Raw genomic sequence first — 17881 nt, forward strand, 5'->3', positions numbered from 1 at the left:
TTCAGGCATCTTCCCCTTTCTATACCATAGGTGTTGCCAGAAACAGCCCTGATTCTCCTTTAGTATACCACATGTTGAGTCAGAGCTAGCTAGCCAGGACAGTAGTGACCTTTAAAAACTCACCTCTCTTTGATATTATTAATCAACGCTCTTGTTCCTCAAATAAGTTACAGGTGTGGACTTACACAGGTAGGAATATAATTCAAAAGGCTGAAGGAATGGAGATAACTTGGGATTTCAGGAACATAAGTTATCAAGTACTAAGCTTCAGCAAGACTGACAGGGAAAGCTCAAAACTGCTAATGCTTCAGCTTACGATGAGGCCTCCTTGTGCCAGGCATTGCTGTGGGGCATGGCACTTGTAGCTGCCACTAAAGATTCCTGGACCCCAACCTCAGCTGACCATTGCAAGAAGTCCAGCTCCATTTTCCTCCACCTGCTCATATGAATCACTCTCTATGTTGGTCCATGCAGAGAAGAGAACACATGGTGAGGAAGGAAGAAGCTGAAGAAATCTAGCATCCAGCACAACACATGCAGACAGAAGTAGAAGGTCAGGGATGGTAGGTAGAGAGTAAAATGTAGAGCACAGTTTGTCTCAGCTTTGAAAAACTTTTAGTTCATTGAAGGATGGAATGATCAACCATAAGAAACTCTCTATCAGACAACTTGTGGGATATACCTTTTAAAAGTCCCATGATCTTTGTGATGGACCTTGAGAAAGGCTTTAGGGTAGAAACAGACCCGTTTTCCCACTGTATGGCCCTCCTAAAATTTCCTTTCTCTCCCATCTGTATCCAATGTCCCATTTTAACTGGCTGTACAAGTGCTAGAACAGCCACAGAGCAGAACAGCAACTTCACTAGCAAGAGAAGCCAGAAAGTCCAACTTGCAGTCCTCTGCACTTATTATTAGACAAGCCCCCTTAGTCAAATAAGCCATATAAATGAATGTGAACAAACAGTCCTCTTTATCATCTGTTTGTTCATTATATGTAAGGATGGAGATGTCTAATCACTACTGTCATCAACTACTTGTGGCTGGTCAAGTTCAATAATGAACCACTTGATAGTCCTTGTGGGGAAAATAAAACTCCCTGGACAACAAGAACTTTTGATTTTGTGTTACTCAACTTATTTATTGGTAAAAAGAAAATCTCAGATATTTACTCAAAACAAGCATGGAATAAGCAACTGATGATTTATTTTCCATGCTTGAGTTTGATGACTCCATAAATCTTGTTTCTCTTATCCTGGCTTCACAACCACAACATTAGTAATTCAAACTCAAGTTTGTGTTTGGAGGCTCTCTCAGGATGGAACTCAAAAGCTTAAATCATGGGTAAACATTCTTCTGCCAAATCTGTTGCTCCCCATTCCCTACCACCCCTAGGCAAGGGTAAAAGAGAGAGTTCATTTTTAAAATTAAACAAAAAAATATTTGGTCACTTAGTTCCAGTTTCTTCTGGTATTGATATCTTGTGGGTACTATATCAAGCCATGAAAAATAAATAAAAGGGAGCTGAACATTTCAAACACTGTCAGTGAACTTTTTTCCAGTTCAGTGAGGTTAATAGGCCTTTTAATTTACAAATTCATAAGAATAGGATCATATTTAGTTAATATGTTCTTTATATACTCATAGAAGTCTCACTACTAGAAATAGAAATTAGTTCCTCATGACAGAAAGAGTCAAGATTAGTTGTAATTAACAGAAAAGTCATATTCAAACATACTTCAGACAGCAACAGCTAATTACAGCAACTAGAATGTACAAGCAAGAAAGCTGTGAGCTTGCAAACCCTTGAACAAATGATTAGACTCCAGCATGTCAGTTGGTCCAGAGAATCTGTTCAAGCAAGTTAAAAACATGCACAAGTCATTTACAAGACTGGGAATAAATCAATCATTTCATTTTGGGATCAACCCAAATAAATTTTAGATCCTTCACAAACTTCTTGCATTGCAGAACAGATGGACCCCTGTCACGTTACTCTTGTCAATTGTCTACGTCAAATCTTCAGATCCAAGCAATATTAAATTACAAGGTCCAGTGTTATTTTTATTCTACATTTACATTTACTATGCCTTGTAAGAAATGTTACACAGTGTATCCATGCATCAACTGAAAACAGTTTTGAGTTCACAAAAAATATGTTTGCTTTTCTGTTTTTTTTTTTTTGGTTTGGTTTGGTTTGGTTTTTTTTTAAGGGTGGCAAGCACAGGATATGCAGTGCCTTATTAAAACATCAAGGCAGAAAACAGTGGAAAACTAAAAAAGTAGGAAGTTCTCTACCAAATTTTCTTCTTGCGACATGAACCCAGAGAAAGGATTTAACCTGCTGAACATCCCAATTATTTCTTCACGCTAAGAAAAGCTTTGCTCAGTGCAGCAAGCTATAGTTCTCCTTTGCCCAGCTATTTGTAGAGAAAATGTTTTATTAAAAGAACCTTCAAAGTGACAGTGTCAGCATGCACAACTTCCATTCCTTTCGTATGCTTTTCTAAATGTCAAATCAAAACATGGCAATGCAATTAAATACACTGGTAACCATAGTTTTATTATAACTGCCTTATAAATCATGTTATAGTTAATTAATCTAATTAACAGTCCTATGTCCCATATACATTACAGGAAAAGACCAAATCAATCCAGCCTTGAAGAAACCACTAAAATGTCTCAGACACCAATCCTGGATTTGTTGAATGTTCATTGAATATCGACCTGCTGTGAAAATATTACTATACCTGCTGCTTTTATGGGACTGGGTTTTGCTTGCCTTTCTTTTTTCCTCAAAAAAATGTTAGGAACACTAAAGTTAGTGCTATAAACTAAAGATGCTTTGCTAGTGGCTTAGCATTTCAAAGATAACTAATTAAGCTGATTAGATGAACCTCTTAAGTTTTAAGATTCACAGGTTGAAAGTTTAATATTTTTCTGCTATGTACCCTTTTCATCCATCCAAATTAAAACACTGGTACACAAATAAAACCACACTGAGTACCCTGAAACTTGGGCTGAAGAGTCTCACATTTTCAGAAAGTAAATAAAGAGCATGTTGAAGCAGAGCAGAGTTTCTAATGAGTTAATGTAAAAAAACCTCATGCAAAAGCAATCCGCATCAAAGCTAGCAGGCTATACCCTGACAGTCATCCATCAAACCAAAAGTCCCCTTAATAAATGCCAATTATAGGGCAAATATGCACAAACGCGGATAGCATAAGCCATGGGATCATTTCCTTCCAAGAAAATTAGTGACCAACAAAACACCCATGCAGTGTAAACTACCAGCCTGCCCTACAGCAACACTCACTCCTGACCGGAATACTAACTACTATTATTATTTCACTCCTTTTCATTTTATTTTATTTTGTACTTTTACAAGAGTTCAGAACCACACAGACTTTTGTTTGGGGTTATACAAATTGTGAAGGAATTTGTATAGAAGTCTAACATAACTTTTTAAAAGCCATGACATGCCTATAATGTATACAGAGTCTCTGACTTCCGCCGTAAGCGAGCCTTTTTCCTAACTTAATCATACTCAAATTTCACCCCTTTTAAAGATCCTGATTCAAAAATGTTCACTCATTCTCCACAGTCCACAAATTTATACCATCTCTTCCTGTGGTATTATATGTGCATAAATTAAAAAAGAATGGTCTTGTATAAGGACTGAAAACAGAACATTCCAAGTCCCCACCCCCCAAATCTAACTTCAACTTATCAAGGAAAATGTTTGATACAAAATATACATTCTTATAAAATTATCTTTTTGGGTATGGATAGGACGTTTTTAATTTGAGCAGAGTTATGTTTCCCAAACCTAAAACCAAAGGGTAGTACAGCATGCTAAAGTCAAATAAAAGCTTCTCTGCTGTTACACTTGCCATACCTCTGATTCATTTCAGGCTCTTCCGCTAACACCTTCTGCATATCACACCTGACCAATGCTTTTGTTCTCCCAAGAGCAGATTTTTTTAGATTTATTGTATCTGATATACAGTATACTGAAAAGTAAAACATTTTGTCATATGGAGTGTCAGAGGTCCATACCTTGAGGTAACAGTTGAGGTCTAAGATAAAAACATTATGCTAATAAGACAAAGCAGCTTTGCAAGAAATACTTAATACTCGTATCATGACAGAGAGGATTAATTACTTAGATGAAAACACATTTGCTATATTTATAGAAATGGATTAGAAAATGCTACATTAGTCCTAGTTTGATGTCTTATCTAATTGACCTCAACGGTGACATCTTCCATCACACAGGCTGGCCCGTGCTATATTCATTTATTTCCGTCTTACTTAAAATTATGATGAATGGTCTGAGCTCCATTCAGTTACTGAAAATGTGCAAAGAAACAGAAACAATGAAACTGGCAAAGTGCTCTGCATTCTTAGGAACAATTTAGGCTAATTAGCATCAACTTCTCCCCCATTCATCATACCCCTTTAGAAATATAAACAAACTGTCAGCTCTAACCTAACAAACAGATCACTGAGCTACTTAACACAAATTATTCTTACATGAAAAGCTCCTTCTCAGGCAATATTCTCCTCTAGGGCATCTGGGAAGCTGAGCTATTAAAATTGAAGACATATGTTTCAGTCAAACTTAACTCCCAGATTGTAGCGATCACTGTTGTGACAGTTTCCCATCAGCATGCTGCTGCTGGCAATGTACTACATATTTAAACAAAGCGATGCAACAATAGGCTTCAATGATGCATGTTCATTTAGTACAATATCAATGCCACCCAATTAGCATCCTACACCTAGATGTAGAGCTATTAAAATTATTGCTTAGGTACGACTCAAATCTCAGATTTCATTTGGAGTTTCTTTTGGAATTACAAGTTCTGTGTGTTCCTGCAAGCATGCAGAAGGCAGCAGCTATGCCAGCGTCAGCTATGACAATAGCGTAGTAATTAAAAATCAAGCTGGAGAAGCAATGCTCTGACAAGACCATAGAGGGGAGCACTGCTGTCACTCCTGGGTTCTAGCTAACTTCTCCCTAGGTGCCACAAATAAAAGGACAGCTCTAAGCTAAAGGAAAACAGGGAGGTTCGCAGAGCTGAATTCTTCCTTAACACTGCAATCCCTGTGCTACTTTGAAAGCCAAAATGATAACAAAATACTTCCTCCTTCCCTTTCTCCAAAATGCAGAAGAAACTAAATTTGTCCCTCACTCCATACCTCACTGAGATTTTTTGTGCTAAAGCTAAGACATTTTTCATCACTTCAGTAAAATAGTTCACTACCCAGTGAAAGGAAAAAACAAACACCGGCCTGGAGCTTCCCGTCTCACGGGTATTTGAGATTTTGTGCATACATCAGAATAAGCCTTTTCCAGTAAGTACTGCAAAATTGAGGAATATCCTCCGCTGTTTTTTAAAAGCATGCACACTGGCAAATGTAGTTTGGAAACTCCAGAGATATCTGAATTAATTAGTGGTGAGGAGCTATATTCTAATTCAGTTGAGATTTTCTTTTGGATCTATAAAAGAAAATTCCTATTTATTGCCTTGGTTCCCTTTAAACAGCAAAATATGTAATTGGAACTTTGTTAATTAAAAGAGGAAGGCTTTACCATCCTTTCTCCTTTGATTTTCTTTCATTTCTCTGCTTTGCTGTTTCTTCCTGGCTCTAAATATTGTCTTGTCAGAATCACTTGTAGTACATGTCATAGCTTGCTTTTTTCTTTCTTCTGAGGAAGGTAATGAAACCAAGCAGTAGCAGCTTTGTAGCCTGTTTGCATAAAAAGGTGTAGTTGTAGTCTGAATTTAATTGTTTCACCTTTAGGTGAGAGGAGGATGGAGGATCTTCCTTTAACTTTCTGATTTGGCCCTCACTGCTGGCTGCACACACAATTGCTTTTTCCCCCTTGGATAGAGAACTTCCAAGGCCTGGAGGCATACAATACAGATGGGAACCAGAACAACTAGATATGAGGTCCCCAAACATCTCCATGGTGATGCACTTTCTAACAGCAATGGCAATACACTTTCTGAATTAACAGAAAAATATACTATTTCCTTCTTCCAAAGAAAAGGATCTTGCATTAAGACACGAACAGACACCTTGAAAAGTGTTTTACACATCAGTGCTGACCAGAAAGCCTGATCCTAGAAGTGTTATGCAAACAGATTGGTAAGATTTGAAAGTCAGCACCTAGACAAAGGCTCTTGCCTGTCTTGTCTGAAATGATATCAGACCTATGGGCTTGATTGACCCAGAGAACTGGTGATGTAGTTCATGTTTATCAGGAAAGAATGAAGAGGGGTTTTACAGTAAGAGAACTAAAAGCCTGTATCAGACATCACAAACATAAATCGGTACTTCACAGTAACAAATCAAGATTTTAAGCTAGACAGACACTTGAGGTCTGAAATAAAGAGATACAAGTCTCAGCATAGAAACAACACTTACTCATCTTTGTAGATAAGACTGCTCAAAAGCTAGGTGCAGATGTAAGAAGAGACAGTATTAAAACAAGTCTCATGAGAATCTCAGAGGGCTGAACTGAAAGATGACATTAAAAATATCTGGTTTTGTTCACACTAGAAGACAAAAGATACCTAGGAGAAATATCTGAAGGGGACAGAGCAGCACTGTACACTTTTTGGATATTAGAGTAGAAACTGGAGGTACACCACAGACACAGCAAGGAGAACATCACTTGAAGAGCCAGTAGTTTTCCCCGTGTTATGAAAAAGGATTTTCTAAGGTTTGTTGTTTTATACAGGACAGTCTAAAAGGAGGGTCAACCAGCAGTTTTTGCTACATTACTGAAAAGAACACAAGGGGTATGGGTATGCTACCTAAATACCAAGTTGCATATTCCAGTTCACCTATTTTTTTCTTGGTTCAGCCATTGAAGAGACATTTTCCATATTTGCATCTAAAGAGCATCTAATATACATGATCACACAGATTTCATCTTCACTTTCAACTACTGTCTCAACAGCTACAAAACTATCTTTAAGAAGCTATATGCCTGTGAACATGACTGCCTTAGAGCCTAATAAAATAAATATTAAATCACATATCTGGAAATTACTTCCAAACTGGCATCAGACTTTCACTGAGCTATGCTGAACCCCAGAGAAACTTGCATAGTATTTTTACCATTATGTTATATAGCTCAAGTGTGCAACAATCAAGGATTAGGTTATTATTTACAGAGTTACTCTCACATGGCTGTTCTTTAATTTTTCCTTACATTTTCAAGTGTTTTCTTTTGGTTCAGAGATGTTTTCTTCCTGGTTGCAGTGCCTTTTTAAGGCACCGCATCGAGTAATAGAAGCAGACAGGAAATAAGTGTTGTTGCTCTCCAGAGGATGATTAAGCAAGTCTGCACAAGTTCCCCAAAGTTCCCACAAACAGGCTCTTATGTAACAACATATGTTTTCAAAGATATTTTCTCTGAGCAGCGAAGAGTATTCAAGGGGAAAAACAAACTAGCTTTATAATAAACACTGTGGAACATAAAATAGAGCACTGTGAATGAAGTAAATTATTAGGTACTTAAAATACTATAGCAACTGATTCTCATTTACGTTCCTCAAAATTAATCTTTGTCAATAAAGTAGCCAGGTCCTGCAGTCTTTTTTATGCAAACAAAGCATATTCCATGTTCCTTTGAACATTATCTGTAATACTCTGGGACCAGTCTTGATGGTTTTAATGCAAATAGTCCAAATGACTTCAGTAGACTGCTTCTGTGCAGAAAGCAGGATCCACCCTTTTCCTCTCACTTATGCCCACAGCAGAATTTCTTTTAACTTGAGAACACTTTAAGGAAGTCCCCTAACATTTCTTTTGCATTAGATCTTCCCAGTATGTACTATCATTAGATTACTCAGTACAGCTATGAAGGTTGAAGTCATTCAGTATTTTTATTCTTTGAAAAATATACACACATTATAAAACACTAAAATATTCTGTCTCTAATTTTAAAGAAAATTCTGAATCATTTTATTACAAGAATTTTAAACCTATAGAAGTGGTTATTTAGATTCACAAGAGGAAAATACTTGACTAGCCAGCATTAGACATGAGGATAGACTACAATATACTTTGATTTTTCTACCAATAAAAATTTTAGAACGTGAACATTGAAGAAGTTAACAAACTACACAGCATAATATATTCAGTTTTCAAGTTACTTTCATGTCACTGCCCATATACAAAGATTTGATATTGCAAAGGTAGAAAAGCCAGGTCAACCAAAAATGCCAAAGTTAACTACACTCTCACAAACCAGAACCCCAAGCTGTGTTCCAGCAGAACACCTTGTACACTCTGAAAGTCTGCTAGGAATAAGCCTGATTTCTATGAACCATATTTTGCATTTTATTTTCACATTACATGGACAAAAGCTTAGCATTCTGTGTATTAAAAACACTGCCCAGATGTGTAAAATCACACACAATTTATCCTGTTATTCATAAAAATCTACAACTTAATATTTCACATGAAAAGAACACCTATTCACAAAAGGACTGGATGCCTTTATTTTTTTTCAACCAGTCTCTGACAGTGCTGCCATATACTGACTTTTAAGCATTTTAACTGTTGTTCCCAACACATGGAAGAGATTCCATACACAGGGGTTCTCCCAGACAAAGCAGAAGTTTTCTGCTTTGCAAAAGCTGTATGGTCCCCACTGAGAGAAGTTCACGTTATCTCACAACTGCACCAAAGTGAGAAATCACACTACAGTTAAAATCTCATGAGATTTGCCATCTTCTCATGCCCTTATGTTATGTCTTTTCAATATTCAAGTATCTTGAAATAAATATACTTTTTATGATTTACTATTCCTGCTTAGCTGGTGCTTTGTTGTATTGGTGCATGCCTATGCCAGCATGGTTAAGAGTGGGAATTCACTCTCTGGGGTTGCTTAGTCAGAAACTGAACTAGAAGTGACCTAACAGGCCATTTTCCTGGTCAAACAGGATCATCCTTTCTATTCTAGTCTAGTCTGTTTTCTAATGAGCTGTTAAAGGACCCAGGTGATAAGACTTTTACCACTTCCTTCTTTCACAGCTTGTAGATCTCACTTCTTGAAAAGAATACCAATAGTCATTCTTTCGAGCATGGTTTTTCATTTTCAACTCCTCTTCCTACATGTGTTATTTTTACTCCACAATCAATTATGATTCAGTACCAAACAATAGCCAAAACAGGTGTGATGAAGATTATCACAGCAACAGATATTGAAAGGTATAAAAATTTATCTATATCACTCTAATTTAAAAATTTGAGCAAAATAAAAAGTAGTAAACCTGTCACTCACAAGCAGCAAGAGCTGAAGTCAACTATTGTTATACCATACTGTTTTGGGTATGATTTTGATCTCAGTTCTTACTCTAAGAGACTTCAAGGAAGTTATGTAGTGAAACTCTTAAATGAGAAACTGAGTGAACAAGCTGCAACTATGTTGATCTGAGCTACTCCTAATCACAAGAAAAAGAGTCCATAAAGGCAAGAATTACATCTCCAAAACATGTATAAAAAAAGTAACTGCATGGTAACAACTTTTTTTAAACAAACAAAACAAAACAAAAAAGGAAAAGAAACGCACTTTTAGAACAACCCTAGTGAGGAAAACTGAGAAGACAATTGCTAGAGTTAAAAAACAAAGCTTCAAATATATATAAATGCAGGAAAGCAAACAAATGCCAACCTATGGGACTATAAGTCTAAAGGTCTGGTAAGAGAGACTGCTTGCTTCAATCACAAGTTTGCTGTGCTCCCTTAATACACATCTTTCCCAAGTAGGGTAATCAAAGGGATCATAAAATAGATAATCCAAATTATTTTTCCATCATCTCTTAGGTCTGGCTTTGTACAGCCCTTAACACGTTATTCAGAATAAAAATTAAGGAAAAAAGCATAAAACTCTTCTGTCCCTCTTAAGCCTAACAAAGCGATCCAGAGATGAAAATCTATGCCTTCCAGGTTGCATATGAGCCTCTGAAGACAATAGATGGAAGCACTGTAGTTAACAGAAGCATGAGGAAAATCCAAAAAGCTGCCAACGCATTCCTGCTCTTCAGTCAGGAGCTGCAGAGCTTCCAAAAACAGGGGTCAGGAACAGAGAACTGACAACTTGTACAAATGCTTTCCAGGCTATGAGAGTCATGATTCTCAGGGCAGTTGAGCTCCCTAGTTGGGCCTACATAACTTGAAAAAGCTTTTTTTTTTTTTTTTTTTTTTTTTAAAGCCATTGGTGGGTAGGCAGGCCCTAGGCCAGCTTCTGGACTAAAAATCACTTATTTGCATTTTAAAAAATAAAACCTGTTGCTCTATGGGAGCAGGGAAGATGGGCTTAGGCCAAAGCCTGTTTACAATTTCACTGCAGCCAACAGATGTTCTTTGAACATGGGAAATTCCTGCTCATGCGTTAAAGGGGTAACTAATGAACATGGAAGCAAATGGGAATCTTCCTACCAAGTTCACCTAAGTGCTGCATCAAACCAAGCTGTCAGATGATTCAAGTGACTGTTATTCCTAAAATTTCAATTCTTATATTAGCACAAATGGACTCCCTCAGCTTGGTGTATCCATAGGAAGAGTCAGGTTTGGGGCCTGAGCAGATGTACAGTTTTTGCTTCTAAGCCTGTAAACTGGCTATTAACAGAACTTTGCATGCATGTGGATGTTCATTTAAGGGGTAATTGAAGCAGTTCAGGTAGTGACTAATGGTTAAAAATTGGTTAATTGAATAATATTGGTTAAAACCTAGGTAGTTAACTAGGAACTTTAAGTGCTTTTGGCACTAAGCATCAACCAAAGGAAGATACTGAAATTTGTGTTTTCAGTTTAGGATGACTTATCTATGAAGCAGCAGAGGGATTCTAGGCCAGCATACCTTCTTTTGTCTCATCTTTCTCATTTAGATGCTGCCATACAAGCAGGGGACTTTAAGTTCCAAAATGAGCCACTAAACAGCCATGATATCCCCTGTTTCCACATGGTCCAATTAAGAAAACAGATCCCAGAATCACTGTAATGTAAAATTACAGCCTACTGGCAGAAAAAATTAATCTTGAAAGAAGGGACAAGTGTAGGGCCTCCAGCAAACTATCTTCACTACTTAAGGTTCTAACATTATGAAGAACTGAAGCAGATTAAGCAGAGAACAACACTCATGAAGCCTTAACCCTGAAATGGAAGTAATCATTACCAGCCAGCAGAAGTATCCCACAAACACTCAGAGAAGTGTCCAAGAACAGCCGAGTCTTTAGTTTCACTCTTCTGCATGGTGTGTACACCCCATCAACCGTGACTTAACATATTTTCTTCTGGAATTGTCACCTCGGATAATTTAGTGGGCAGACCCAATTCACAGTTCTTCTGGTTTACAATTTTGTTGAAGTGTCATTTTGAAATTGCCCATCAGAAGGAAAGATGCAATACAGTTTACCTTATATTGCTTTACTCCCTCCCTATTCTAGTGACTCTACAGTAAAGTAGCTTGTTTCAGGACAGACAACTGAAGAACAGGAAAAAGTGCCAGTGAAATCAATGCTATACTTGACTTATTTTGAGGCTACTGTTTTGTTTGAGCTTTTCTCACTATTATCAGAGGAACAGGCATTTATCCTGGTCTCAATATCCCCTTGCTCACCACACGCCTACGACACTTTCAAGGTCTGAAACTGCTGCTTTGAGGCTACACCCATAAAGAACATGCTAAGAAATGCCATATGCTCTTGCATTAAATTCTCTGCCTCATTTGTGCAGTCTACACTGGGTTAGGTAGGGTTCCTGAATGCTTGATTCACAGACAAGGTAAATACCTTTGAGGTTCCTCAACAGAGCCAAAAACCAGAGGACTCAAGTGAAGAGTAGCACAGGGTCATGCCAAGGAAAGGGAAAGACTCCCCCTTCAGTACCAGGCACCCAAATTCTCAGGTGTAACTAATCTCTTTCTACCTGGTATTTTCAACCTGCAGCCTCACCCTGGAGTTAGATGCATTAACATTTGTCCCTGTTTTGAAAGAGCAATGACAGTGATTGTACCCACAAGCCAACAGGTAAACAAGTCAACAGGTAACTGAATTATAACATCAAGGCAAGGGAAACTGATTCCTTGCCTGCCTCTATCAAAAGGGATTTAAACCTGCCTTTATCATCTCCAGGAGACTGCCCTAAATGCTAAGCTACAATAGAACAACTGTAGGAGGTAAGTTTATTCATTCCCTTCTCTTCAAACCAGTCTATTTTGCATAATTAAAGATCCACTTGATCAAAGGCTATATACTATGGCCTAGTGGAAAAGGCACTCATGTGGGAGGCAGGAAGTCCGGATTACAGTTTTAGCTATTAAATTGAAACCTCCTTCCTTGCTCCATGATCATGCTTAGTTTAACAAGCACACCATCTTTCTCAGCTCTTAAATATTTCATGCAAAGTCATTCAATACAGAAGGCTGAGAGCATGAGCTCTTGTGTTCCCCACAAGAACTTAAAGTGGGCGCCATACTACCCCAACGCAGCGAATAACGCAAGCTTGAGCTTTCACAGGCAGAGAAGGAGCTGAACCCAAGTGTCTTGCATCACAGTTGAGTGATCTAACACTGGAGAGCTAGAGAAAGCAGATGCAGGACAAAACTGTGGGGAACCATCTTTCTTTCCACAATGGTTTATACGAAGTCTGATCTTATGAAGCTGCTCTAAACACATCTGCTGAATGGAGCCCTGCAGAGAAGATGAAGGATGCCTACCTACACTGTTAATCCTAATCCAGCTTAGACATGAGTAAACCTACAAACCGAACACTTATGCTTAACAAATCCAGTTATTGAAAACTGAGCTCTCATGGAAATTAGAACTGAAAGAACTTTTCAGAATCCAAAAGTCAGGCACCTAGTCTACAAAAACAACTTAAATTTAAATCCTGAAGATCTGTAGGCCTTAGACTACATTTGTTTCAAGAATGTTTACATCAAGTATTTCAGCCCACAGTTCTGGTCTTTTTGTTTTTTAATGTATGTACATCTGTCATATCCAGGCTGGTAAGTGTTAAAAGCAATAGAAAAACAATAGGAGGTTAAAGTATGCAATGCAATAAGAATGTTTAGCATGCCCTGACACTCCAGTTTTTTCCCCTCCCCCCTTCAGGCATCCAATTGTTTGCTTTTCCTCCTACATACAATAATGAAGTGAACTACAATCAAAGTGTGATGACAAATGGTCCCAGGGTTTGCATTCTTCAGAATATATTGGCATTTGTAAACCAAAAAAAGATAGATGTAATCAACCACCCTCGTACAAGAGAAGGATCTGGAAGAATATGTTGGCAAAATCTTCAAACCACATTAAGCACTAATTTGAAAGTATGTTTGAAAGGAAGAAAGCAATGCATCTAATACCAGTTTATTTGTGTAACAACAACTAGAAACTGAACTTGCTAGACATATTTTCAAAGATGGAAACAATTAAAATACATTATTGATCTAAACAGGCATCGTATTTTAAAAGAAAAGAACTTTAAACAATCAAGGTTACACATACCCACATTTTGTTGACTAATCCTCACCTTCCCTTGATCTGCTAATATTCAGTACTTATATTACATGGAAACATTGCATATGTGCTTACAGAAATTCACAAGAGCTCAGTCTGTACAAATATATTTGCCTATTGAAAGAGTGATATATTCTCATGAGAAAAGCCACACAGAGCTGCAGGATGGCAATTGTTCTGCCTCCAACACTAAAAACTGACTCTTGTATCCAAAAACACAACATACTGCTCCAAACACAGAGTGGCCAGGCCACACCATATCATCAATGTAACCACTAAATAGTCAGCTCATTTAACTAGTAAATCAAAATGGACAACATACACTGAGAGGACGTGTTACTCATGCCTTCCTCTTTGTTACCAATACCTTGACCAGAAGGGTAAAGGACTCAGTATGGGAGCAGTCTTAGCAGAGACAAATAATGAAATATTATTTAAAACTATTTTAAATATTTTATACTTAAGTTAAAATAAGTCTTAAATTAGGGATTAACATAACCTGCACTGTTTGCAGTCATGTTTGAAATGCAGTACTTCAGATTTCTGGACACTGACAATCCCTCTTTCAAAGCAAGATCGAGTCATTCCAAAGCCTAAGCATGAACTGTTAAAAAGAGATACATGTTAGATACTCACTTTTGACCTGCTGCAGTCTTACCAGGCCATCACAAGACACATACAAGCTTCAGAAAATGCTGGCACATGTCTTCATAACATGATACTTGCTCTTTTTTTGCATGCTTTGATGAACAGCAAAATTGTTAGCATTTATAAGCACCACCATTAGCACACAGTGCACACACGACAGTTCATGCCCACAAGTTACTGTTTCTAATCTTCTGAAAACAGAAGTGGTTATGGTTGCTTTTAGTCTTGAGGATTTTATATGCAAGAGAAACTTATCAATAGAGAAAGATGATAGAGAGTTGGAGATCTCCTGATTGATTTTTGATATCTTTTACATGAGGCATGGTTCCAATCATTACCTTTGGTGGGAAATTACTTTTATTTACATTAGCTATATAAATGTTTTAAGAGGCCATGTTAACTAATACTTTAAAAAAGAGAGTGTAATCCATGCATATCAATCACTACTTTACAGACCCAAGAAAAAAAAAATCAATATATCAGAATTTTCAAATAAGGTACAATATTTGCAGCTAATATACAAGAATTTAAAATACAAACAAAAAATTGAGGTAATGCTTTCTAGTACTAGAGTACTTGAATTTTAGGAACAAAATGATGGTAATTACCCCATGAAACAGCTTCATCATTCATTAAAAAAGTTAAATGATAAAACACTGAAGACAAAGAATAATAATCTACTTGATAACTCTAAAATCACCATTGATACAGTGAGTAGACTGATTTCAAACACACACAGCAGTGCCATCACACTATATGCTATAACATTTATGTTTTAAGTGATATACCTTGCTCCACATGGTCTGGAGCCAGTTTTCAGGAAATTTCTGCTTCAGAGGAAGAGAAACTAAGTGGTGAAATAGGACTTCGACAGGCAACAGATAATCAGGACTAGAAAATATGAATTATGTCACCTTTTAAATATTGATTTCAGGAACAAACTTCAGACAGCTCTGCAGTTGTAAATACAATCACAGCCATTAGATAAACAAGTAGACAGTACACACAGAACACAAATGTATCATACTTGGCCCCTCTTCCAACCCTGTTTCATATATTTTTGTGATGGCTATTCAAACACCTTAAGTATCAAAGTCTTCACTTGTAGGATAAAATAGGTAAGTTCTGGTAGTAATACAAGCTTTACCACATTTATTAAGGGTTATGCTCTTAAAACTACCACTATTGATATAAATTTCAAGAGGAATAAAGAACTAAAAATGCATACACCACTAATATACAGTATATTATTCTTTCATACTATATATGCCTTCATATTTCCCAAAATATTTATATATACTTATGATTTAATAGGTGCTTAAAGTTACACAGTTGCCACTGAATTCTACTAATAGTTCTGTGGGTCACTAGGACATAGTTTATTAACAGATGCACATTCTTGTTCAGAGTGAGAAGAATAGAAGTGTACAGTGAAACCATCCAACTGTAAAAGTGCTACTCGAGAAGAGAGGAAAACTTAAGGAGGAAAACTAGGGGATTCAAAGTAAAAGCATCTCAGAATAACAGAGATATTTGTCCTCTGCAAGGCTGTGTTAAGAGAAGATTCAATAAATATTTGCTTATATAGTTACCATCATAATATGAAAATAAGAAAGCCAAGACACAAGTAGTGAGTGGAGCTTAGATCTTCAGACTTCAGTGTGCAAGGTGAGGGTATCTGAGTGGGCCTTGCGTCCACAGGTGCAGGACCACCAAGGTCAGCATCTGGCTGCTTTCCAAGCACAAGGCCAAAGTTCCAGGTGTTCGGAGGCACTGCTCCAGCTCCACCAAGAATACATTTACACTATAAGTCTTCCAAACACAGAACTGGGATTTTATGGAAACCAGGGAATTTGTGCCCAGACACCTATAACATTAGTGACAATGTTTGAAAGTAATATTATAGTTTCTGAGCGTTTATAAAATTTTCATAATTACTGTGAAAGCTTAGAACTTCCAGACTATGAATGGCTCAAAAGCCAATTTTCTTCCATTTTAATCTAGAACTAAGGCAGGCAATATTCTATGTGAAAAAGTTATTCTTAAATTAAATATTTTTCAATCAAGTGTTATAATGGAACTTTTCAACTAATACCATACTTTCCTGCAACACCTACAGACTGATCTTTAACTTCTTCCATTAGCTTCTTAATTTCAGTACTTTTGTCCTAAGACATTCTGATCTTTCTATAGAAAAGACTGCACATAGCAAAGCCCCCTGCATGGTTAGTCTTCTGCTTGCAAACACGAACTCAGCAACAACACAGCAGCCTGAGTATCCTAGTAAGCAGTTTGCTTTTGTCTCCAAACACAACTGCAGAGAAGCACAACACTGCCATCTCCACCTTAAATGCTGAAGTACAAGTACCACACACAAAAAGATTACAAAATACAACAAACAAGAAGATACGTAAAGGCTTCTAAAACTTTTACAAGCAAATTAAAAGAAATACTGTCAGGCAGAAAAATTAAGTTTAACCAACCAGCATAGTGTACTAGAAAAATATCAAAATCAACAGCCTCAAAGCCTAGAGGAGATAGAGCAAGTGAGCTGAAAATGCAAATACCCCTCACATTTCCAGCCTCAGCCCCTGCCCTCAAGTGACCAGCATCAGAAGGCAGAAGACATACTCGAAAGTGTTTCTATGCCTTGGTTTATCTGTCAGTGTTCCAGATTAATAAAAACTGTGATGTTTTTTCTAGTGATGGGCTTATGCACTGGGAAGCAGACAATCAGTGACTCAACTGCAATAGCTGCAATTTGCTATTTTTTCCACACATACAGTCAAGTGGGTTATACACTGAGCAAAGCACAATATGAAGCGCAAAATACATTCCCCAGACCCTAAACTCAATTTAGTATTAGTATATGTTCATCGGTGTACCAGTAGTACAAAGAAGAGTTTATTAAGCACTTTCTTAAAAAGCAGAGTAGAACCTTCCTTCCCTCTTAATCCTCACACAAAACTCAGCAAAGTCCTTCTTCCTGGTGTGGATTATTTGAATATGTATCTTCCTTTAACAGTATTTGTTAAAGCTTCAGGTTACCTGAGAAGCAGGTTCTACAAGTGAAAATATGGAAGGTGACAAACAGCTTCAGTAGCTACCACAATAAAGCAAGCAAACTAAATTACTGATGTCTGTTAAGCTTTGGGTGAAGTTTAGAAGTGTTCTTGGCACTCACTGCAGCCTGATAAAACAAGTGAGTGATCCAACAAGCCAGCTGCTACCAGAACCATTACTTTTCCTCCACTGACTGCAAATTCCTGCCAGCTTCCGCAGTTCAGGCAAGTATACTGACAGAAAACTGACCCTACCACAAGCCATTAGGTTTCTGTCACTTAAGCTCCTTAGATCCAGTCCCTAAAAGGTGAGCATCTTTTCGGAGTTTGCTAACACAATAAGAACAGGCATAAACAGCACTGCCTCTCTTCTTCATATGTGTATGAAGAACATTGCAACAGAAGAATATATTGTCAACTTAAATGCATCCAGAATTTGTGCAGATTTTAACCCAGACACTGTCACAAAAGCCACTGAGATGAAAGCAACAAGTAAAATGAGAAAAGCATTCTCAAAGGTAGCCTTTGGCTAAAGAAACAGGGAACACAGCTCACACAAGCAACTTCATCCTTACACCAATAATACAGACTAATTGTAAAAGCAAATAACATGGAAAAAATATAAAA

General features: G+C 37.3%; 1 protein-coding gene across 1 annotated transcript in view; it reads right to left on the minus strand.

The window, feature by feature from the left end:
* SLC25A21 (solute carrier family 25 member 21) overlaps positions 1-17881 on the minus strand; it is a 290692-nt gene that overhangs the window by 245537 nt on the left and 27274 nt on the right. The gene's annotated exons all lie outside the window — the stretch shown is intronic.

The sequence above is a fragment of the Nyctibius grandis genome, chromosome 4, assembly GCF_013368605.1.
Source record: "Nyctibius grandis isolate bNycGra1 chromosome 4, bNycGra1.pri, whole genome shotgun sequence".
Classification (NCBI taxonomy): domain Eukaryota; kingdom Metazoa; phylum Chordata; class Aves; order Nyctibiiformes; family Nyctibiidae; genus Nyctibius; species Nyctibius grandis.